The sequence below is a fragment of the Desmodus rotundus genome, chromosome 2 (assembly GCF_022682495.2).
Source record: "Desmodus rotundus isolate HL8 chromosome 2, HLdesRot8A.1, whole genome shotgun sequence".
In the NCBI taxonomy this organism is placed as follows: domain Eukaryota; kingdom Metazoa; phylum Chordata; class Mammalia; order Chiroptera; family Phyllostomidae; genus Desmodus; species Desmodus rotundus.
Window position 1 is genome coordinate 180894355 of NC_071388.1, and position 23604 is coordinate 180917958.

At 41.2% G+C, this 23604-nt stretch overlaps 1 protein-coding gene across 6 annotated transcripts in view; it reads left to right on the forward strand.

The window, feature by feature from the left end:
- The window catches only part of SPATS2L (spermatogenesis associated serine rich 2 like), a 158545-nt gene that overhangs the window by 21926 nt on the left and 113015 nt on the right, over positions 1-23604 (forward strand). Inside the window, exon 3 of one of the 6 annotated variants that reach the window (XM_053918926.2) lies at positions 23270-23335. The exons of the other annotated variants lie outside the window; for them this stretch is intronic. The gene's annotated coding sequence lies outside the window, so the exon portion shown is untranslated. The remainder of the gene's footprint in view (positions 1-23269; positions 23336-23604) is intronic. 6 annotated transcript variants of the gene reach the window in all.

Genomic DNA, 23604 nt, shown 5'->3' on the forward strand with positions numbered 1-23604 from the left:
ATAAAAGAGTATTTTGCAGATGTCCTTGTGATGTAGAAAGGAATTAAGGAGCTATGGTTGAGAGCAGCGGGCTGTGGAGCCAGACTGCCTGCCTCTTCCTCCTCTTAGTGATTGCCATTTTTGCTGGTGTTCTGTTGTTGCAGAGCTTGCTCCAGGGAGCCTGGGAGTCTGACTTGCAGTCTTTAGGGCTCACTCAGTGTTGGGTGGGAATGGAAGGACATAGGCATCTGAGCGAGACAACCTGGCTTTGCCTCCTGCTTCTGCTGCCTAGTAATTGTGCAGTCTTGCATGTCACCTGCTTCTCGGAACCTCAGTTTCCTCCCAAGATGGGGACAATTATACCCATCTTGCAGAGTGGTTGGGATGTTTGTAGCTCACATATATAAAGTGAACTGTACAGATTAACTTTCAATTAAGTGGTATTTATTGTTCTTATCAGTTACTGGTATTTGAAGGGGTTCCTCAAAAGCATTTGCTGGACAGGAAGCCTGTTATTTTTGGCTCATCGTATTTTCCCTGAAATCTTTTGTTATTTTCCCCCCAGAACTTTTGCTTAGCAAGCCGTATATTCATTGTGAAAAGATCATTTGACAGGATCTGGTTCAGACCCTGTCAAATGACTATAAATTTCAAATTGAGACAGTCCAAAATTAATGGGGTCTCACTGCACCTGGATATTTCCGTGAATGTTTAATCTAAACCTGATTCTTTTTCCATAGCCCTGAAATTTTACCAGTAAGATGACTAACTTTTTGAAAAGAGCCATTAATGTTGGTGGGAGTTGGTAGTTGGTTGTTATCCATGAATAGAATAGAATATTTTATTTCCTCATATCTGAAACCTGAAGCACCATGAAAACACTGTCTTTATTGTTGTTCAAAGGAAATTATTATAGAAACTCCTGGTTGACCTTCTCCCCCCACCACACACACAGAGACACACACAGACACATGCTTTTTAGTTTTTCTCTCTGTTAGGCAACCGAAGAGTTACTACATTGTACATTTTGGCAGCCTTCTCCTATCAGACAGGCAAGGGCACAATCAATTCTTGTTTTCTTGGGACATACCAAATAATCAGAAACTCTGATTATTCTGCTGGAAGGCAACAAACAGCTTGATGGAAAGAAGTACCAGTTGAAAACAATTCTGATCATATTTTTTCAGGAGAATGAGATGCCTCCAGCTGTATGTCACTAATCATATTAGAGGTGGAAAGCAGGAATGTTTTGGCCTGCAAAAGATTACTCTAATCGCATGTTGAAACACGACTTTGACTGGCTGCTTATCCCAGAACAGTGACACTGGACGTCCATCCTGTAACTCACCTTGCCAGTTAGTAGCAGTCTCAAACATGTGAGCGCACTTAAGGAATTTTCTAATTACAGTTCCAAGGCTTTTCTTTTATCTTTTCATGCTCACTCTGCAGACATCACTGATTGCGGTGATTTCTCGCTCAGCATAACCCTAGTGACAGCAGTTACAAAAGAGTGATGAGATGGCAAATGGAACTCACAATAACTGAAGAGGTGTCCGAATTCAATTAGGAAGAGGCCTCTCCCATGTGGACGCATAAGCCATATAAATCCGCTGTAATCACGAGCCGTGGTACTTATCTGGTCATGTTTATTTTGGATGCAAGTGCCAAAGCTGGATTTAGACCAGAACTCCAGATCTTTGAACCCTAATGACTAATTTGGGTATCCGTTGAATCCCTTAATTCATTTCTTAATTAGTTCTCATAAAATTAGAGCTGCTTGGTTACAATCATTTTCATAAAATGTCCATAAATGAAAACAAATGTACATAGATTTTTTCCCCCTATGGTTCATACTTTTGCTCTGGTCTCAAAGAGCTATTCTTGTTGTTATCAGAATAGTAACAATGACAACGACAAAACGAACAGGTCGCCAGGCAGTGCAGTCGAGCATGAACCGAAGCACCGGGACGCTTGGTTCTGATCCCCAGCTCAGCTCCTTGTAGCCGTGGGACCTTGGTCAATTAGTTCTTCCCTCTCTGGGCCTCAGTTTCCTTTTGAAAATGGAAAGAATAATCGTACCTACTTGTACGACTGTTCTGAGGATTAAAACAGCATTGTATATATGCCCTGATACACAGAAAACTCTATAATGGGTGTTAGTTATTAAGTTTATTGTCAATGAGAAGATCATGGAATGGGTTTCACTGGTGCCACATGTCATCACCTAAGGTTGCCCATTTATGTAGTCCCTTTGCAGGTGACTGTGATAGAACATTGGAGACTCTGAAGTTGGGATTAATCTTTATTACTTGTATTTTTACTCCTCAGCTTGGCTACAGAATTGACATTTTTGGCTTTTCATGCTTGATCAATATGAGTGTTAACTTGGAACTTTTTGCTGCAAAATTGCTTTAAATTTTGAATGAACATTTTGTTCTCTCAGCCTAAGCATAACATTGGCCCTCATTTAAAGGAAAATGTTCTTACAATACGTTAAAAAAAAATGTGAGGGGCGGAGATTTGGGGCATTTGGCTTCAATAACTTCATTGGAAATTTCAAAGTATTTTTAACACAGTTAAATGTATTTAATATCATGGTACAAATTTAATGACTGTGCCAGAAGTGAAAGTCTGGGGAAAGATAAATCTAGTAATTTAATGAGCTCATGACTATAGAAGAGTTAGTTAATATTAAAATTGATTGCCAAGAGATGCACTAGAATTACCTTCGCTTAGGAATTTTTTTTAAAGTAAGTTAGATGGGACCCAGCCATTCCACTTACCTGCACGAGAGTGTATTTGCATGCGTGTGCATTTTAGAGAAATGTATACTCATGTGTATCCATAAACAAGTAAAATGTTCTTAGTGGCATTGTTTGTAATCATCTCAAATCCAAAGCATTCGAAATGTCTGTCAGTAGTGGAATGCCTGAATAAATTGTGTAATCCTCAAATGGAGTACTGTACAGTGATGGAAAGAGAGTAAGCTAAAGCTACACACAATAACACAGACGTATCTTACCACGTAATGTTTAAAGGAAGAAGATTCAAAAGCATCCATAACAATCTTATTTTATTTATATAAAGTGTGAAAACATTCAAAACTGAACTCTCGCTAAGGGGTGCATACATAAATGGCTAAAACTACAATAAAATGAAAGGCAAGAAGTTTACTCCTGTAAGAATTAAGACATTACATGCTTAATGAAGAGAGGGTGTGCTGGGAAAGAGAACAGACCTGGAGGGCTTCTGGGGGTGCTGGTGACGTTCTGTTTTTTCATGGGGTGGTAGTTACATAGGCAACATACAGTCTATTACATGAAACATTGTTTTACATGCTTTTCTGATTGTGAGTTATAGTTCATGATTTTAAAAGTTTTAGAACATGCACTATCATTGTGTTTTCTGCCTGGATTGGGTTGGTTTCATCCTGCAGAGTTTTAGGCCTGGAGTTTCCTGTGACTATAAGTACTGTCTCGCTGCATGGCAAAGTGGGAGCTCTAGAGATTGACTTGGGGGGAAAGGAATTGATTAGAACTTGCATTCACACTCATTTTACCTTGAAACATTATGATAACGGATGCTGACTGCATTGACACTGGCGTCGTCCCAGGCCCAACTGTCAGGTGGTCAGGTATCACCAGAGGGAGGGAGGTGAGGCCCTGCCTCCACAGTGACTTCCCCACTGGTTCATCTGCTTTGGTTGTTTTATGGAATACCTTGTGCTTGGGTAACTGGATTTACAAATTCTCTATTTTAGTTTTAACAAACCCACCCAAAACTAGTAGATACTTGAAAAGATTCTGCAAAGAATGCCCATACATTAAAGATAATTTTAATATTGCAATCTACAAGAAAATGACAAAGTTTAGCGTGAACCCTTTGTCAGCCATGTTACGAAGCAATCACAGTGACCATTAAATCAGATCTGGCAAGCAGCCAGCCACGAAACTCTCAATTATCTGGAAGGCATATGGATTTATATCCTCTGTGGTTAATTAATCATGAACCTCATCCTGTGTGCATTTGCCTTGAGATAATCAGAGTTAGCAAAACATCACATCAGCTATATTCTTCTTTTCTACTTTGTTCATGTTTTATAAGGTATATAACCTGTTGATATAATAATGCATGCGTATGAATTATAAACAGATAACCAAACATATTTGAGGATACAAGCTCAAAACACATAAGACGAAAACATGTCGGGGCACCTCTGCCATGAGTTGAAGGCTACTACTCCCTGCTAATAGTTGTAATGTGTTGAAGAGGATAAACTTGCTCTTCGTATTGAAAGGAGACACCTCTCAGTCTTAGTTTCTTTTTTTTAAAGATTTTATTTATTTGTCTTCAGAGAGAGGGGAAGAGAGGAACAAAGAGAAGGGGAGAAATATCGATGTGCAAGAGGAACATCCACTGGTTGCCCCTGGCACTCCCCGAACCGGGAGCGCCCTGACCTGGAGTCAGTCCGGCACCTTCCGGTTTGCAGGCCGACTCCCAGCCCACTGAGCTCCCCTGTCAGGGCTCAGTGCCGATTTCTTTTTATTAGCAAGTATCAGTGATTTGGCAATAATTTATATATTGTAGTTTTTTAAAACTTCTTGTGGCCACTGAGTTGGAGTTGGCAAGTGAGAACAGAATTATATGTATGTATATATATAATATATATACTTATACATACTCAGAATAGTTCTGTTCTTCTGTTTTGTTTATAGTCTCTGTAACATTGCCTTTTGACTAAGGATTTTGTATGTTAAAGAGAAAGTTGCATGCCATCAGGTAGGATGCGCCACAGCCGGAGTAATAGAAAGCACTGGACGCCCATGCCTCCTGGCTGTACTGGGAAGGGCGCTTGACCAGCAGTCAGCAGACCTGGGTCCTAAGCCCGGTCCTGCCACTTGCCAGCAGCCAGGCCTAGTGCACAGGCAAACCTTCTCCACCTCGCTGTCATTGCCTTTTCTCTGTCATGAGGATGATGACAGCAACACCCCCCCCACCTTCACAGGGGCCACGTGCGAGAGCATCTGTAACACTTAGGGTTGCCCACAAACCTAAGGAATTATACGCATGCCCTTTATACTTCCCCTTTAACAAAATATAAGTTTGTATTAAAGTGCTGATGTCCTTAACCTATAAATTTCTTTGATTGGCTAGAGTAAACCAAAAAAGAATTATTTTTAAAATGTTTTCTTGGAAGGACCCTGTGGTATCTTATGGAACCAATGGAAGGAATTCAACCAGGGAAGCTCTGTGACAGTCACAGCAGAGGGTTTTGTGGCCCTTTCCCTAATGTTTTGCTGTTAATTTGACCGAACACTGATGACTTCCACCCTCTGGGTTACACAGTTCCAAGCTGGAGGCCCCTAGAAGAGAGAATCTAATTCACCCAGTTTGGGGTGATCAACCACCCCTTGACCTGTCAGCTTCGGTAAGGGGACAAGGGCACAGTACAGACAGGATTCCTGGGAACTCTAGCTGCACATGTCTGGGCCATCTCAGAAAATCAGGGGTCCCTATGAGCATCTGCCTACAACTGGTATTAGTGTTTTAATTTAATTAAGAGATAATGACGCAACTTTCTTTGAGGAATTTTCATAAAAAGAATCAAAGAAATGTAAATATGGGAGAATATATGATTGTTTCCTTCAATAAATATCAACAACCCTAACTGAGCCTGCGCTTCCTCTCATGCTCTCTAGGTGGGCACTGGACGTGAGGTCACTATCATTAGATGCTGCAAATTCTCTGCAGGTCCTTCTGTTTAGGCTGTTTCTCTAAGGTGTGACTCCATTTCTACCTTTAGCTACTGCTTTACCTTTTGTTAGAAAGAAGGCATTCAGTCCCCTTTAGCATTCCTAATGCTGAGCCTCCCTTCACAGACAGCCTGAGTTGCCCTAAAAATTTATGCCAAAGTAGAAAGCTGATAAGGGCAGTGCCTAGAGTTTGCACACCCCAGGCAAGTTGTCCACTATTAAAGGGCCTTAATTTTTTCTCTCGTGAGCCTATTAAAGTATATTTGAGCAGCTCTCCCTAACCAGATGGATGGAGTTGTTCCTCACACCAAGTAGATATCTGATATGTAGATTTGTCCCACCAGGACTCAAGCAATCACTTGTAATCTTTCAAGAATGAAAAGGATGAAAATCTTTATATGCCTAAAAAATTGATGAGTATCTTCCAAACGAGTTAAAAATATTGCTTTCTAATATTGCCCCAACAAGTCCTAAAAAGAGTATTGTTCCCTTTGGATTATTCACTCTAAAGCTAGAAAAAGTGTGGAATTTTTTAGTGTTTCAAGCACATATACATCTGAAATCACCCAATTTTATATTGTTAATACGATAGCATGGAAGAAGGAGATATGGTAATAGCAATCATTATTTTACTTAGCCTCCGTTTTCCAGCGTGCTGAGTTATGACATAATCTATAGTTCATATGTTTTTACTAACTCGCAATATATTACCTACCCAGTGCCTCACCCTGGTTCAAGGATGGTTTATTATTCATCAGATTTTAAGTACTGACCCGTGAAATGCTAAACTTGTATTGGCAGCTGTTGCCCAAAGTTTGCAGATGTCCTGACAAATGCTTTGAAAGACCAGCAGTCGTAACAAATCACAGCGTACATAATTTTTCAATAAAGTAATGCAAAGGATTTTGCATTCTGGTCCTTAGTATTTGGAAGTTATTTACATGGGAAATTAAAGGAAAGAGGTAAACCTTCTCAGGCTTTAACGCTTGAACTTTGGGTCAGCCATAGTCAATGGGAAAATCATCTTGGTAGCTTTTTTCTCCTAACCCTGAGATCTCTCGGCTTTGAAAGCTGACAAAATGCCAAGTATAGACCTAATTGCATTCCTTGTTACTGAGGGAAAAAGTCTCAAAAGAATTGTCCTTTTATTTAAAGGTACCTTGAGCATTAACATTTTCTGGAATAACACAATTGATTATAAGACTTTTGCAAAGCCTTCTGAAAAGAGCACTTGAAGAGGGCTGTGGAAGCCAATTAAGAGGCCTGTGTTGCTTACCCAGAGCAACAAAGTGTTAGGCAGATGAAACAAAGAAGTAGGAGAGATGTGACTTTGTACTCTGTGAACTTGATCTCTGATTAATAAGCTGATGTCTTCTTCTTTCTCTGTGGTCTGCTCAAAGAATTAGCAAGACAGTGCATAATATGTTTAGCTAGCCCCATAATAGACCCCGTCTTAATGTAAGTTCCATTTACCCATATTCCCCCCCAATCTCAGTGTTCTGCGCATTGCCTGGTATGGAAGAGATGTTCAGTTAGAATCTGTTGAATGAAGGAATACATTCAGGCAGATCTTCCTGTGATCTATGTTTTGGTGAATTATATATTGGGGCAGATATACTCTGGGCCAGATTAACTCTGATCAAAGAACCAGTATCCAACTTTGAGATCTTCCAGTGCATGGAGCCAGTATCCTGGTGGAGCCAGACAATGAAGAAACAAGTAACCAAGTGAATAAATGCAAATAGCTAGTGATAAAAGCTACAAAAGACCTCAGCAGGCTGAGTGCCGTGATGGGCACTACAGGATTGGAAAAACCAATACCTAGAAAAACGCAAAAACTCTACAGTATAGAAGGAATTGATGTAACTTTCCAAAAGGCTTAATTTACTCCAGAAGTTAGCATAACCAGTGAAAATGTTCAGCTTTCCTTCATGTAAATAGGTTTGCAGAGTTTTTACTATAATGACAGTATCAGTATCTACTTTATAGATTTTGCTTTTAACACATCAGTTGGTTGGTGCCCAGTGCCCAGGCCAAGGGTGAGCTTTCTGCTTCACTTCCCTTCTCCAAGCTGCAACTTCTCTCCCGCAGCCAGGCAGCTGTCTCCCAAATGTATGCTGTCGGTCACATAGGAAACCAGATGACGTAAAGAGAGTGGATCAGCACAAGTTTATTGTCAAAGCTGAAAGGGAAAAAAAAAAGAACCTCAAAGTGAATGCTCTGCTGACTATGGGTCAGAAGTGATATCTTTGTGTCTCAAGGACAAAACGTTTAATAAAGATTTGGGTACAAATATGCATCACCCTCCAGGCATGCTGAACTATGTATGTCAACCGGAAAACTGTTCCTGGGGGTCTACAGTTTCCCCTTTTTCCTAAATTAAAAAATGCTAATGTGAACTCCTGACTCTCCACAACACATGATATTATTGTATATAGGGCAAAAAGTAAGTAAGACACTTGCCTAATGACATAACAGTTCATTTCAACTCAGCAAGCTGGAAGTAATTTTAGCTTGTTTTCTTTTTTCATGCTTCTTTATGCAAATAGACCACAATCATTTTATTTCACTATTCTTCATAACCGTACAGCATGCTTCCTGTTTATGCTGGTAAGAGCTGTTTTTAAAGACCCTTCAGGGATATCCTTTAATATATTCCTTTTAAAATAATTATTCATCTATAGTACCCCCTTACAATGTGTGAGAGTTTAGAAATATAGAAACTTCTTAATGAGAGATACTTAATGGTCTATGCAGAGTATTACCATGTTTACACCTAGTTCAGTTAATGCAAATTATATTTAATTAGTCATTCTGGAAAAGTAGTAGATATTTTAGAATAGAATCAGACGCTAAAATCCACCATTTTGCATTGATGTATACTATTTTAGATAAAACTCTATGAGTAGTATTTATAGATTTTTAAAAACTGTTTGCAGTAACATAAAGTCAATTCTTAGGCACTCAAAATAATATGAAAAACATGTTTTATTAGGGCATGAAAAACATTCAAGTGAGACAGAAGATCACTGTTATAAAGAATTATCAACTTTAAAGTGCAATACAAATGCAATCCTGTATTGTTATTTTTCCACATGCAGAGCTTCTGGGCTGTACACCAGTCCGTAACTTTGTGTTTTGATGCTGAATATGTTCCTGTTTCAAGTGAGATTTCCTTTTTGCCTGTAAGTCTTCTGTCTTACGCACTGAGTTCCTTATTTGGGTTCCTTCCCACTGCACCTGACCTTTGAGCCCCGCAGTCCACACTTGAGCCACTGCAAGTACGCTTCGCGTGAGGCTTTAGAAGGCGGTTTAATTTCTAGGAAGGTACCTCAGCCCATACAGCATCTGCATTCTATAGGTGATGGCTAGGAGCCCTACTGTGGCCAGCTCCTACTCCCTCACATGCACTAGAAAAGGACTGAGAAATCACTCCTTTCTTGTCTAATGTGGCTGCTGTCCTCTGACATACCTACTTTTCCACTACGTCTCTGGCGTGACACTCTTTTTGTTGCTTTGGTGTCTTCTATTCCAGCCACCTGCGTTTCTTTTCTGCCAACCCCGTGTCTTGGTTGGTCTCTCAGTTCCTCTCTGCCCTCCCAATACCACATTCTCTGCATTTCAGCCTTTTTTACTCCCACAGCCACAAAAAACTGGAAACTAAAAAACGTGTCCCAGTAATATTCCTCTGCCGATTTCCCACTGCCTGCTCTCCTGGGTGGAATCGCTCTTTTCCGCAGCACTCCACAGTTGCCAGCTGCATCTTTGTTCTCTTCTCTTCCCAGAAAGCTCACGTGGTTGGGGGGAACACAGCCCTTTTCCTCAGCACGGGCCCAGAGAAGTGCTTCATTGTCAACATCAAGGACCAAGCCATGGGAAACAGACTCCCCAACAGTCACCATGAGCTACACAAATATTACTTCCATTTAGCTTGACCTTTCATTGTGCTCTAAAATGACTGAAAATACTTAAATCATGTACAGTATTTTTCTGGAAGCAAAAAATAAATGGGGTTCTTTTAAGAAGCCACAACTGAACTTTTGCCCTTTTCTTCCTTTTTGAGTCATTATATCCCGTTCAAGGTTTTCTTTTAGCATGTATTTTCCTTTTGTGAGAAATAGCTAATTTCTCTGCTGATAAAATGATGAATCACAGAAGCAGTGTAAACTGTTAAAGATAAGGATACCTCATAGGGCTTTAAAGCCCTTAGCTCTGGGAACTGAGTGTTGCAAACGTTTCTTAAGTGTTTACTGTGTGCTGGACTTTGGCCAACTAACTTCCTAATTCTTTGACTGATTTGATGCATTAAGTAGCCCTCACAGCAGCCCCGGGAGGTGGGTAGTGTCATTTGTTTGTGTTTTATGATGTAGACATACTGAGGTATAGTGAAGGTAGGTGACTTGCCCCAGGTCACAGAATTAACATTGGTCAGGGCCTGGACTTGAACCCAGGTGGTCTGCTTCTGTACCCACATTCTTAACCACTGAACAAGCTGCCGAAAGGACTCAGGGCCAGCGTGTAATCCCTGGGAGCCTAAGCTTTCTCATCTCTGAAATGGGAATGAGAACACCTACCCTGCTAAACTGTGGTGAGGATCAAGTGAAGTAATTATTTGGAAGGACTCTGTAGATGGTGACCTGCTGAAACATCGGGGTTACGTCTGGGCTAACAGTCAATACGGTATTTTCTGCTAGCCAGGTGGGTCTTACTGTTGAGTTTGGCCCTCGCTCCCTGGTTTGGCTGAAAAACTGCCTGCTTTTCTTGAGGCTTTCTTGACATTTCAGAAAACCTTAGGTTTCACAATGAAAATGATCCTGTTCTTCCAAAATGGTGGCATTTGGGAGTAGGTAGGACATGGGTATATCTCAGCGTAACACTGGTTACATGCCAAGGAAGTTTAATGACATTCATTCCCTTTCTCCCCCATTAATGTAGCCTTTAACACTCCCTCCTTTTTTTTCTGAATCACGAAAATAATTTTCTTCCAAGTCGCTGCCCCATGCATACTGGGGACTTGTCATGAAATGTCCCTTCAGTGTCTAGGACCATGTCTTTTCAGCATGTGACCCTGAAACAGAAATGATATCAAGCAACTTTTAAACCAATGGAAGAGAGGTGGAAAAAGTCCAAAAGTGAGGATTTAGAAAGGCACAGACTAAAAAGAACCATGTCTCCAAATGTGGGATAAGAGACGGAGCCAGACCCCAGAGAGGTGTGGTGCATGATGCCGGCAGAGGGGAGGACCTGGGGAGAAAAAAGCAGAGGAGACTGAGAAGGGCGAGCCAGCAGGATGGTGGGTGTTTCACTCCAGCGGATCTAGGGGAGATGGAAGGGTCCTCTAACCTCTGATGCTGGTGGTTTCTCAATGCTCTCCAGTCAGAATGTGGGAGGACTGAGTTCTTACAGTCCCCCTGGGGGAAGTGTCTAGCCCAAAGACGTCACGTTCTGTGATTCTCTGGAGCTTTTTTAATGCAGCCTACAAATTGAGTCCTTCCTGGGTTTTTTTTTTTTTTATGGGACTGGTATTGCATCCCCAGGGTCACTCCGTTTGGAGGGTCTTCCAGGAAGGATTCATGATCATAATAAGCTATTTTTTCCTCTTTACTAAGAACAATATCCTTGTCATTCAGTCTCCAAATATAGCAAGCAGTTATGATAGAAGAATATCCTTATGTTAGGGAAGATGTTGGCAGCCTCAGTGATGTGAAAATGTCCAATTTAGAAAACATTTAAAAAGAAAAGCTCCTTTAAGTCCTTTTTGGAATCAGGTGGAATAAATAAAACACTTACAAGAAAATGTGTGGTCTGACAACACATTCCATTTCCTCTCCTGAGTCTTGCAGGTACTCGTTGACTTTGCCTGAACGTCAGATGCCGTTTCTGTTATTTCATTAAAATGTCGAACTGCAAACTGGTTCTGGCATCTAATTGGGAGCATAATTTGGGTGATAGATTTCCTAGCTGACACATGTAATCAGAGCACTGCAAGAATGTTGCCAGAGACTACCCATCTAGAATCTCTTTGAGAATATTGCTAAGTGTGTAAAAAGACTACTTAACACAGGGATGGGAAAAAGGCATCAAATCCCCAAGAAAGAGCCAAAATGGAATGTATGAGTCATTTTACACTAGAAGCTCTCCTGGTATAAAATCATTTAATTGATTAAGATGTCTGTAGTTAACATTCATGAGAATTATAGATATGAGTACACTTGACCAACCCAAGGGTGCCTATCTCGTTTCTCTTCAGGAAGTGCTGAACTGACCCATACAATTGATAGACATGTGACTCAAGCAAATTAAAACTATGTGATTCCCTTGGTAGAGGGTAGTTTGGCAATATGGAATTTTTTTAATCCCTTAAAATGAGTTCACTGTTTTGTCACATGAATTTTATTTCTAGGACTTTATGTTAAGGAAGTAACTAAGGGTGTGTGTGCAAAGGCTTTAGCCATAAAGATATTAATCACATCATTGTTTTTAAAAGGGTAAATAGGAAACTGCTTACATGTACAATAACAGCTTAGTTCAATACGTTATGTTACAGTCAAGCAGTAAAATACCATTCAGTTATTATAGGTGGTGCAGATAGATATTGATAATGAAAAGATATTCATTACATATTAAGTGGTTAAAATTGTGTTATAAAAAACAAGTGCGCACAGTGTGCTCACATTTTTGTTGATCTATGGATATATTCTTCGACAGTGACCTGGAAATATATTTAAGGTTTTTAAAGTGGTTCACTGGGTGGTGAGATCATAGGTATTTAAACTGTCCTCCTTTTTTGTTTATCTCTGTCTTTAATTTTCCTATCGTAAACAAATACTGTTTTTACACATAAGACAGAACCCACAAAGTTTATTTTTAATTAAAAAAAGAAATCCGCCAAACCATATGAAAATGACTGATTCTGGGTGACTAGAGACATCATGTGATTCTTTTCAGCTGAGTGTATTTGTAAACATATTTCAGCCAGTGTGCTGTGATTTGAGAACAATAATTTTTCTTTCATACCTGATTTAGCAGAGACTGTTAGCTTTCTTTCAAATCTCTGCAAAATGAAGGAACTCAACTCATTAGACCACCTCTGGCGTTTCTTCCTACTCCCAAATCCCAGGTCCACTCTCCCTAGATTTACTGAGAGAAACTGCTGAGTGGGTGTGTCCTGCATGCCTCGTATTTACAAGCTGCCAAGTGATGAATGTATAGTAATAAGAAGAATACACCTTACTCTTCGCAGTATACTCAAACTAGCCATTCTGCAAGATTACCCTTGATTCTGTTCTCTGTTACTTCAAAGAGAGACCTAGTTTTCCCATCACTTGTTGATTACCCTAGTTTTAAACTTTGGAGGAGAGTTTATGGTGAGGGTCCCGTGGCTGAGAACTGCCCCGCGTTCCAGAGGAACTTCAGCAATAGGTGGGAAGCATTTGAAACAGTGACAAAGGATTGACTTTCATTCGAAAGTAAGGTCCCACCAACAGTGAGACCCTGACCACCTACCTCTCAGCCTCTTCCTCGGGTACCAAGGACAACTCTATCTGTCCCCACACCCCTGGGCCCCGTTTAGTTCCGGGAGGTGAGATGTCTTATCTTTTTCCTCATTAATTGCGCCTACAATTAATTTCTCCTACCTTTAAAAATATAATTTCAGAATGAATTCACAGTAGACATAGCAGTAAACTACAATACACTTCCGGTAGACCAGCTCCCTAACCCTGTAACTCCCAAATGGACATTAATGGAAAGCCATTGTGCCACAGGTTAGGAAGCCTGCATTTTGATTCTGGCTCTGCCATGAACTTGTAGAGCATTACAAAGATTACCCAGTCTTTTAGGTCCAAATTTTTGTCCTCTGCAAAGGGAAAGGGTTCAATGATTTTTCAAGTTTCCTTCTGGCTCTGAAGTTGTATGAAAAATGTCTACAAAGGCCATTTATTGCTGCCTACATAACTCCAGGCTGAAGGCAGAGTGTCTGTTAACAATCCAACCCTGTGACTCCCCTGCTCCTTATCTCTCTCTCAGTCCAATAAACCATTGTTTTCTTGTTTATCTTTCTTTTCTCTTGCCCCACTAACTAATTTCAGAGAGAATCTCGTTTTGGCATTCTCTATATCCTCTAATGTACGATGTGTCTTTGTGACTAGTGAAAAAAATTCTTAAAAGCAGCTTTCATTATTCTCCACTTTTTAAAGCTATCCCTTGAGACCGAAATGTCAATTCAAAGATACCTGCATTTGTAATCATTTCTCACCTAACCTATAGAAGTCTAAGTATAATTTGAAGCAGAAAAGTTCCCTTCCTGAGACAGTGGACTCGTAAATATTTAGTATGATGTATCTCTATAATTTAAGAAGAAATCAGGATATTTAACATCTTTAGCAACATGGTTTTCAGTATCTACACAGAATATGCAAATGGGCTGCTGTGCGTGCTGCCAATCCTGCACTTTTCGCTGTAGATACTGTATTTTTAAATTGAATAATTTCAAGTGAATTTGCTGTAAAAGGAAAACCAGGTTACCTTAATGAAAGATTTTACAAATCAAATACTTGTGTGTTTTAGCTTAATCTTGTTATTTATAGATCCTGAAATATGTGATAACACTTTTACGTATACATCTGTCTGTTTTCCGTTTCTGCACGGAAAACCTAACCCAAACAGGCCACAAAAGAGACTGCTAATGGCCCACCCAATACCTGCTCTTTCCTTCTTCCTTAGTAACACACTCTGATTTTGCTCAAGGGAGCAATATGCCCAGTCAAGAACTGCACTTCCCAGGCTCCCTTGGAGTTAGGGGCCAACAAAGAAATTGTTAGTTGGGACTCTGGGACTCTGGGAGTTGACTGGGTTGTGCATTTCTTGACTGCTTCCTCTTTGTTCCTCTAGGCTGGCTCTTTCTGAGCTCCACATGTTCACCAGATGGCTGAGGCAGCTTTAGTCCCATCATCCTCTTCATTCAGGCCTAGCTAAGAGAAAGGTCAATTTCCTAATAGTCAAGCAAAACCCCAGATTTGCTCCTCCTTGGCCTGATAGCCCATTTTGAGCTTCATCGAACCTGTAACTGAGACGCATGGAATGATGTGCTGGTGGTTGCATCCTGGGTCACGTACCTCACCCTTAGACCCATTCTGGAGGTAGCTTCACTGGGTCATCTAAAGCATAATGGAGCTTTCGTGGCCAGGACAAGTGGGAGTGGATAGATATTGGGCGATCACACCACAAATATCCATCACCCCACCAAGTTCGCCGGTTTATTCTCCAAGTTATTGTAGTCACTGGTAATGAGGTAAGTGATCATTTGGTTTACAAAGTTACGCTGAACAGTGATTTGGTCATTGGATTCAATTATGGTAAATGAAACTGAAGTCTCAAGACCACTCCATTAATTCAGATTAGATATGAAAATATATATCTTTTAGTTTTCCAAATTAATTCTTGCAATAAGCCATATAATTTCCCTCTCTCATTCCCACCCTATAAATGGTGGTCTAGAAGGGTAGAATAAAAGTTTACCAACAGTTTTTTTAAGCCCCAAACAACTGTATTTTCCAATCTAGCTTGTTGATGCAGCAGAGGACATTGTTTCCAAACATAAAGTTGCATAACGAGTTAGAGCTAAATGAAATTTAAAATGACTTTCAATAAACCCTGAAAAAGCAGTACTTTAAAATAGTAATGTCAGCAAGCTGCCTATTATGTAACCATAATGCCAAGTGCCCTGAGTTTAGATGGAGGAGCTAGCTACAGGGCAATGACAAAAAAAATATTGTGGTCTTCTGTTTTGTATGAGCGAACATGGAGAAGTGATTTGGAAGTGATTTACTGCAGTAGCATGTTGACATGGTATGCAACCTGATAGATGCTTATGGCCACAGTTCTGAAAATGTTCAGATGGCTTTCAATTAGCTTCGGGCAAGGCTGCTTCTTGCAGGAGCCAGTATTGATTTTTCAGATTGCTTCCTAGCTTTCCAGCAGAAGGACCAATCATGTCAATCCTTGGGAACCACAGGAAATGTCATTGGAGGATGGACTGCAGAAAGCTTTCTGGCTCTGGCTGGGTGACTGGCTGTCTGGGCTAAAGATACTAGGAACAAGAGGGCAGGCTCTGCGGTTACAGTGACATCTAGGTCTGCCAATGGCCTCTCCACATGTACCAGTAAGCTCTGGGAGCCCTGATTTCTTCATTTGTAAAATGGGGTTATATGAGAATCTGATGAGAAAAGGCATATAAAACTTCTGTGCCTCAGAGCTATCCTAAGTGTACAGTAAATGTTTTCAAAGTTGACCTTAAAAAGAGAGAGGAATGTTGAGTTTTTCACTTCTTTTTTTCCTCCTGAGTTTCATTAAGAAAATAAAAAATGTGACAGTGAAGAAGTTGAGTTTGGGTTGATTCCACCTGACAATGCTTTTACTTTGAGATGCTCGCCCTCATTTTCCCCCCTTTGCCCCCCACCACCCAGCACATCCTACTCCCTCAGGCAATCCACCCACCATTGTTCATGTCCATGGGTCATGCGTATAACTTCTGTGGCTACTCCATTTCCTATACTGGACTTTACATCCCATGGGTATTCTGTAACTACCTATTTGTACTTCTTAATCCCCTCACTAATTCACCCATTCCCCCATAACCCTTCACATCTGGCAACCATCTAGTAACTAACTACTTTAGTCTTGCTTTTGAGAGTCTCTATCTTTAACCTTTGGCCTTTTAATAATGATGTGTCTTGGAGTGGACCTCTTTGCATCCATCATAAATGGGACTCTGTGCTTCCTGGACTTGCATGTCTATTTCCTTCACCAAATTAGGGAAGTTTTCTTTCACTATTGTTTCAGATAGATTTCCAATTTCTTGCTCTTTCTCTTCTCCTTCCGGTACCCCTAAGATGTGAATGTTGGAACGCTTGAAGTTGTCACAGGGGCTGTCTGTACTCATTTTTTTGTATTCTTTTTTCTCCTTGTTCTGATTGGTTGTTTTTTTGCTTCTTTATGTCCCAAATCATTGATTTGATTCTCAACTTCATCCACTCTACTGTTGTTTCCCTATAAATTGTTCTTTATTTCAATTAGTATATCTTCGTTTCTGACTAGGTCTTTTTTATGCTGCTGAGGTCCTCACTAAGTTCCTTGAGCATCTTTATAACCAGTGTTTGACCTCTGTATCTGACAGATTGCTTATTTCCATTTAATTTAGCTCTTTTTCTGGGGTTTTGATCTGTTTTTCATTTGGGCCATGCTTCTTTGTCTCTTCATTTTGGCAGCCTCCCTGTGTCTGTTTCTATGTACTAGGTAGAGCTGCTTTGACTCCGTGTATCAGTAGTGTGGCCTAATGTAGTAGGTGTCCTGTAGGGTCCAGTGGCACAGCCTCCTCTATCACCCAAGCTGGGTACTCGAGGTGCGCCATTTGTGTGAGCTGAGTACACTCTCCTCTTGTAGTTGAGCCTTGGTTGCTGTTGGCAGATCAATGGGAAGGATTTTCCCAGGCCAGTTAGCTGCAATGACTAGCTGTGGCCACTGATGACAAACCTCTGATCCTCTGTGGAGGACAGTTGTGCAGGGACAGGATGGTGGTGCTCCAGTGTGGTCTGTAGCTGTCTACTGGATGTGTTAGCCCTGGGGTTTTCTGGGCGGTGCAGGCCAAGGTCAGCCCCCACCTATCTTTCGCCCAGGCACCCTGCCTAAACTGTAAAGCAATATGAGATGTCTGCTACTTGTGCTGGGCCTGGAGATTCCCAGGTGAAGCCAAGCTATAACTCTAATCCGGCTGCTTCTAGGGCTCACTGAAGCCAACTGTTGCTTGTTTGATAGGATTTAGGAGCCAAGATAAGCCCTTCTTGTGGGAAAGCAGATTGGGTGGGCCTGTAAATTGAGTGGGGCAGAGTCTCTGGGGATCTCCAGGGCCTGTGGTCACACAGTGTTAGCCAGGTTGATGGAGTCTCAGATATGGCACCAGCCTGCCAACCCTGTGGAGGGAGAGCTCAACAAAGGGACAATGGCCTCTGCTCGCCCTGATGCCAGATACTTCAGTCTCTCCTTGTATACTACTGGTGCCCTTCAAGCTACCACCCCAGTGCTGGAGCTCAGAGGGAGCGAGTCTGAGCAGGTGACTCCGTGTATGGGTTCCCCAAGAGGAACTGCTTAGAACTCCAGCATCCTCCCCCACCAACTCAATCCCCGCTGGTTTTTGCAGCCAGAAGTTGTGGGGACTTATCTTCTTGGCACTGGAATCCTGGGCTGAGGGGCCTGGTTTAGGTCTGGGACACCTCACTCCCAAGATATCCTTCCCGAATTTTTATCTACATACACGCCCCTCCTACCAGTCTGGATGGAGGTGGTTTCTTCAATTCTGTAGTTGTCAGATTTCCATTCAACTTGATCTCTGACATTTCTGAGCAATGGTTGTTCTATATGTTAGTTGTAATTCTGATGTGGTTGTGTGAAGAGGCGAGCCACGTCTGCCTACGTTGCCATCTTGGCCAGAAGCCTAGACTACTGTTTATATTCATAACCTCTGCTCTGGTCTCCTGTTAATTGCCAGTATCACCCAACCAGTGGTGGATAGGAATTCATTCCTTTTAGCAAATGATACTTACCCTCTCCCTAAGTGTCAACATATATATATATATATATATATATATATATATATATATATATATATATATATAGGTCTTCTTGTAGTGGCCACTCAATTTCCCATGAGCAGAATCCACGTCTCCTGAGCAGCCACCAGCTAAGCTGTTGAACAGGAGAAGGGCTGGATGCCTCTCTGTCTGTGTCCAGACTTCCTCTTAAGCCCCTTGTTTTCAGCCTAGCGCGCCACACTGTCCTCCATAATGCCTGAAATCTCCAGCCTCTTGGGTTCAGTTCTTCTAGACAATAAACCACCCATGTCCCACAGTGCCCGGGAAGGACGGTTGCCTGGCTGCTCTAAGTGGGGTGGATCTGTCACCCTCCTGATCACCCTGGGGTTTGGGTGGGACACTGGCTGGCTTCTCCTTTGTATTCTTATCTGTGTGCTGTTGATTCTTAGCTGCCTCTGCTGGGTTACCACCTTCTGTTTTGCTTTAGAATCTGGTGTTCGTGTGTCAGCCATCTTTGTCCCTTCTCCCATTTCCTTTGGGGCTTATACATTTTGTTTCTTTCTCACCATCCTAATGGGCTTTGAAAGGAAACCAAGATTGGCCTGTTAACCACACTGTCCCTCCCTCCAGAATGTTAACAGCCCTTTTTTTAAAAAAAATTTAATCTCTTTTAATATAAGATTCTTAATGTAGACCAAAAGTCCAATGATAATGTCTGGCCAGGGCTGAGTGCAGTTCGTTTTAATTAATTAATTAATGGGGATTAATTAATTAATGGGGACAGGGGTAGTGTTGAGAACCTTGGCCTTCGGTAATACAGAGAATGGGTCAAGGAAATCTTGGTTCTCATGTGTGAGGAGTTACCCTCAGCAAAAAACACACCATGCATTCAGTCAGTGCCAAAAACCTGAGAAATCTCAGGTTTTGTGTGATCACCAAAACTTAGCCTCACAACATGGTTCACAATCATGTTTAGGAAAGTGCTTTGAAAATGAAATGCTTCACTAGGAAATCAAAGGGCGGAAATCCATGAGAACTCCCAGAGAGAGGCAGATTTGTATTTCTTCTGCAGCAGACCACTTGTGGGGAGGAAGCGCCAAACATCTCTCTCAGTGTTTGTGTTTTTAGATGCTCCAAACAGCATTAGAGCTTTCCTCCAAGTGTGTACACATTGGGAATGCAGAGGAATAAATGTTTGCTAAGTAAATAAAAGTAAGGTATGGTGGAGGATTTTTGACTACAGCAACATGTTTGCAGCAAAAACATTTGAAGGCAAGATGTTTTTCAAAATCCTGAGAAATTAAAATTAAATGAATGGCACATATTTTATTTAGTCAGACTAAAATTTTCCATTAAAAAAATAAACATATTAGCCCATCAGTAACTTTTCTCTAACTCCTGATATATTTTAGTTAATACTGCATTATTTCTGGTGTTGACATGCATAATTGCTACCAAAGGAATTCACTAATATTGTATTCAGAATTGATGGCTGAGTTAACATAGCTTTAAGCTGAAGGATGAAACATTAAAATTTTTGTATTCACTTCCCCCAGTCCCTCCAGCGAGGGATTATGAATTGAGTTTTTACTCTGATGCAACTACAGTTCAGCCTTGTGAAAGCAAAGCGAGCAATAACGTAGACCTCCGTGTAAGGTGGTCCTGTGCACTTCATTCAGGAATACTGGAGTCTAGAAATATCGGAGGAATTTGGTTATTAATCCCTGCCCTTTGACATGGTTCTTGAAGAGGGTGGATCTAGTTCAGTATCATTCAATTACTAGTTGCTTTCTATTGCTTTAATCAATCCTAAAAACGTTGTGATATCTCTTCTCCAGTCTATCTGGCTACCTTTCTGGTTTGCATAGTTTTCCATTTCAATGTCCCTCTCAGTTTCCTATTTACGTGCCTGAAGAAAGAACCAGAGACAGATGCATTTCCGTGTCACACCTCTTGCTTTTTGTTAATGTCCAGATTACGTGACAACGCCTCAGGGTTTATAACCAAAGGAGGTACGTGCTGCATTTGTATTCTGAGTTTGCTTTCTTGTGTAAGCAAAACTGATGATTTAAGGACTATGGAAAAGGGCGTATACTTGAAGACATAAAATGAGTTTTGCAAGCTCTATAAAAAATATAAAACATTTTGGCTTTGAAGCCCCTGTATAACCAGCAGAAGTTAAGAAAAAAAGAAAAAAGGCAAATAAGCCCTCTTTCTCCCAAACATTATTCCAAATAACTGGTTTGAGTAGTTTTTCCTACTATATTGATCAGGTGCTCTGGCCGTGTGCAGACGCAGCTACAGAATACTCTTGTGAACCTGTTTCCTTTTTTCTTTCTTAAACCCTTGGCTTTAGAATAGCTGGGTTTAATGGTAGGGGGCCTCAGCCTCGATTTCTGAAGCCTCCTTTCCTCCCACTCCCTTGGAGAGGGCGGCAGGATTAATTTCTCCCCTTTCCTTTTGATTATAGGAAAAATCGAGTGAACGCGCTGTATCTCAGTGCCAGCACACCTGATTCAGGGGGCAGCTCCCCAGACAATTGCGCTCTTGTTCCTTAGTCTCATGGGCCTGGGGAGCAGTGAGGGCAAAAGGGTAATGAATTCTGCTAGGTGGTGATAAGAGCTACATTCCAAGAGGATTAACAGCACACACACACACACACACAAAGAAAAAGAAAGAAAAAGGAAAAAAAAAACCCTGCTTCTAGGAGGAAAACGAAACACTGAAAAAGCGGGGGAGGGGGAACACCCACATAGACACACAAACATAGCCACACAGTGAGCTTTTATGCTCACAGTATGCTCACAGCCACGTTCTAATTTTAGCCGTCAAAAAACTTAGCTACTTTGCAGAGAGCATCTACATGTTGTACACGACAGGAAGGCTCTTTAAAGGCTTGGGATCATTCTTGTTCAGAGGAAGGGCACTGTTTGGTTGTATCCTCTGCTTTGCTATTAGAATTCCATCTGGTCTCTATCAAGTACTTCCTGGATCAAGACCCAGAAACATTTTCAGAATACCTTGATTTCAGACTTTTCAACCGAGAGGAGCAAAGAAGAGAGGATGAAAAAGCCCATTGTAATTTGTTAACCACATCTGAGAACACTTCTGCAAATGGAAATTTGGCTCCATTTAAACTTTCCTAAAACAGCATGATCACTGCATTGAAATTTGGGATCTCGATTGTGCAACTCAAGCGGGGGCCCCTTGCATGTGTTTCTATGGATATATTTGGTGAGACGTAAAGGCAGCATCATTCCTGTCCGCTAATCAAGGGCCAGAACCAACCCACACACATCTGCCTAGCTACTCCTCACTGCCTGTTAGGAAAATAAATCTCTCCTTTTTCAAAAGAAGTCCCTACCCTTCAAGCGGAAAACAAGAGCATGTGGATGTCATGGTCCCTGGATCTTCTCACCCTCTTCTAACTCTTCACCGCCCCCACCCCCAATAGCTGCGGTATCCCAGATTCTCAGACTTTCAATCTAAACACCCTTTGTTTTGCCATATCCCCTCTCTAGCGAATCCCTAAAAAAATAATTCTGAAGTTGTTTCCTACTCAGACACATTGTTCTTGAGAAATAAACACATAATCATCTCTTACTGAAACAGTGATTTTACAAATACCGTGCTTCGGCCTAAAAAAGAAAATTGCCACACTATTGTAGGAAATTACAGCTTTTACATTTTCTTGGCCAAAGTCTGGTCTTCCTTTTAGCAGGAAGAGAACATTCCACAAATATCGAAATGGGCCTTCAGTAAAGACGCCCAATCCACATTTCGCCTGGCTGAGTCCATTGGAAATATACCCTCTTGACGTCAGTACAGGCTTACTGAAGTTAAACATTTGCCCAGTGAGTTTGTTTTTGAAAGGACTCACTTCTGGAAAGGCATGTTGGGGCAAACCTTTGCTTAGCTAACTATGAGTAATTATTTACCTACGTCCATAATTTTAACAATGTGAATTATTAGCTCAGACCCTCTCTTTGATCCCAAAGAGGAAAAGATGCATTGGCCAAGGCCATGAATTTTAGTAGAAGCTCTTTGTTCTTAATAGAAAAGGATGTTGATGTTCCCCATCTTTGTACAATGAGATGACTTGAGCTTCAGCCTCTGTGACCTTGAAAATGGAGCCGTTGGCCTTGTGCAGTGTAACTAGCCATTGTAAAGGGTTGCATTTGGCCCTCTCCACCTTGCTTACCTGTTTCAGCCTTGTCCCTCTAAAGTCCTCACCAATGTAGGAGGCTAGTTATTGCCAAGGATTCTTGTTCACGTCCTTTTTTTCCCATTTGGCAGGGTGGTGAGGGGTTGTGTGTAGAAAATACAAGTAGCTTTTTCACTGTCCGTAGGATGTATTTTAAAGTGCTCTCTGGGATACATGAGACAATGCTTTTCAATTTAAGAGAAAATAGCCATGAGTTTGTTATTTGCTGTGACCAAACAAACGAGATTTTAGCAACAAAGGCAGTACCCTTGACGTCTTGCCAGGGTTGTGTTTCGTAGCTAAACATGACATTTAGGAAATGTCAACTGTGAATGACTTTTTAAAAAATTGTAAGGAAGTATGGCTGGATATGCGTACAATCCCTGACTTACAAGTTTCCAGGAGACATAAAAGGCTGCCCTTCCTCCATCTCTTCCTTTTCGGGACCCCTTTCATTTCTCCTTTTTGCCTTTCTACCCCACCCCCCACTCCCCATCCCCTTCAATGCCAGAGCCAGTTCAGCAGTGCTATGGGAACTGCCTCTGGAAAACCTTGGCTCTTCTGGGAAAACTGGTTTCTAAGGTAGAAGAAGCTGTGTACAGTAGGCACATTTGGCCCTGACCCCAAAGATACTCCTAAACAGGACCAGATGGACTCCCTGATACTTTCTCTAATGTGATATAATTCTTTTTAAGTTCATTTACTTTTATTCATTTAGACTTACAAGCATCGTTTTTTTTTTTCAGAGATCCCATGTCTGTGAGAGAGATGAGGAAAAGAACCTTTGTTCATTGACTTGTGCGTGCGAATGGGTGAGGCTATGGTGACCACGTTCGCCCACACAGCCCTCATGTGTGTTTGGTGCTTTGTATCTCACTGTTTACAAAAGGTTTCCACACACGTTTGTCCTTCACAGCTGCTTTAGGAACGGTGAATCTGGGACTCGGAGAACTTGAAATACTTGGGCTGGTGGAAGCAGGACTAGAAACTGAAAATTTTAATTCTGAATTGATTTCTCCTTTATTCCATATTATATTGTGTGTGAATATTTTATATATGTATGTGATTTTGCACATATACA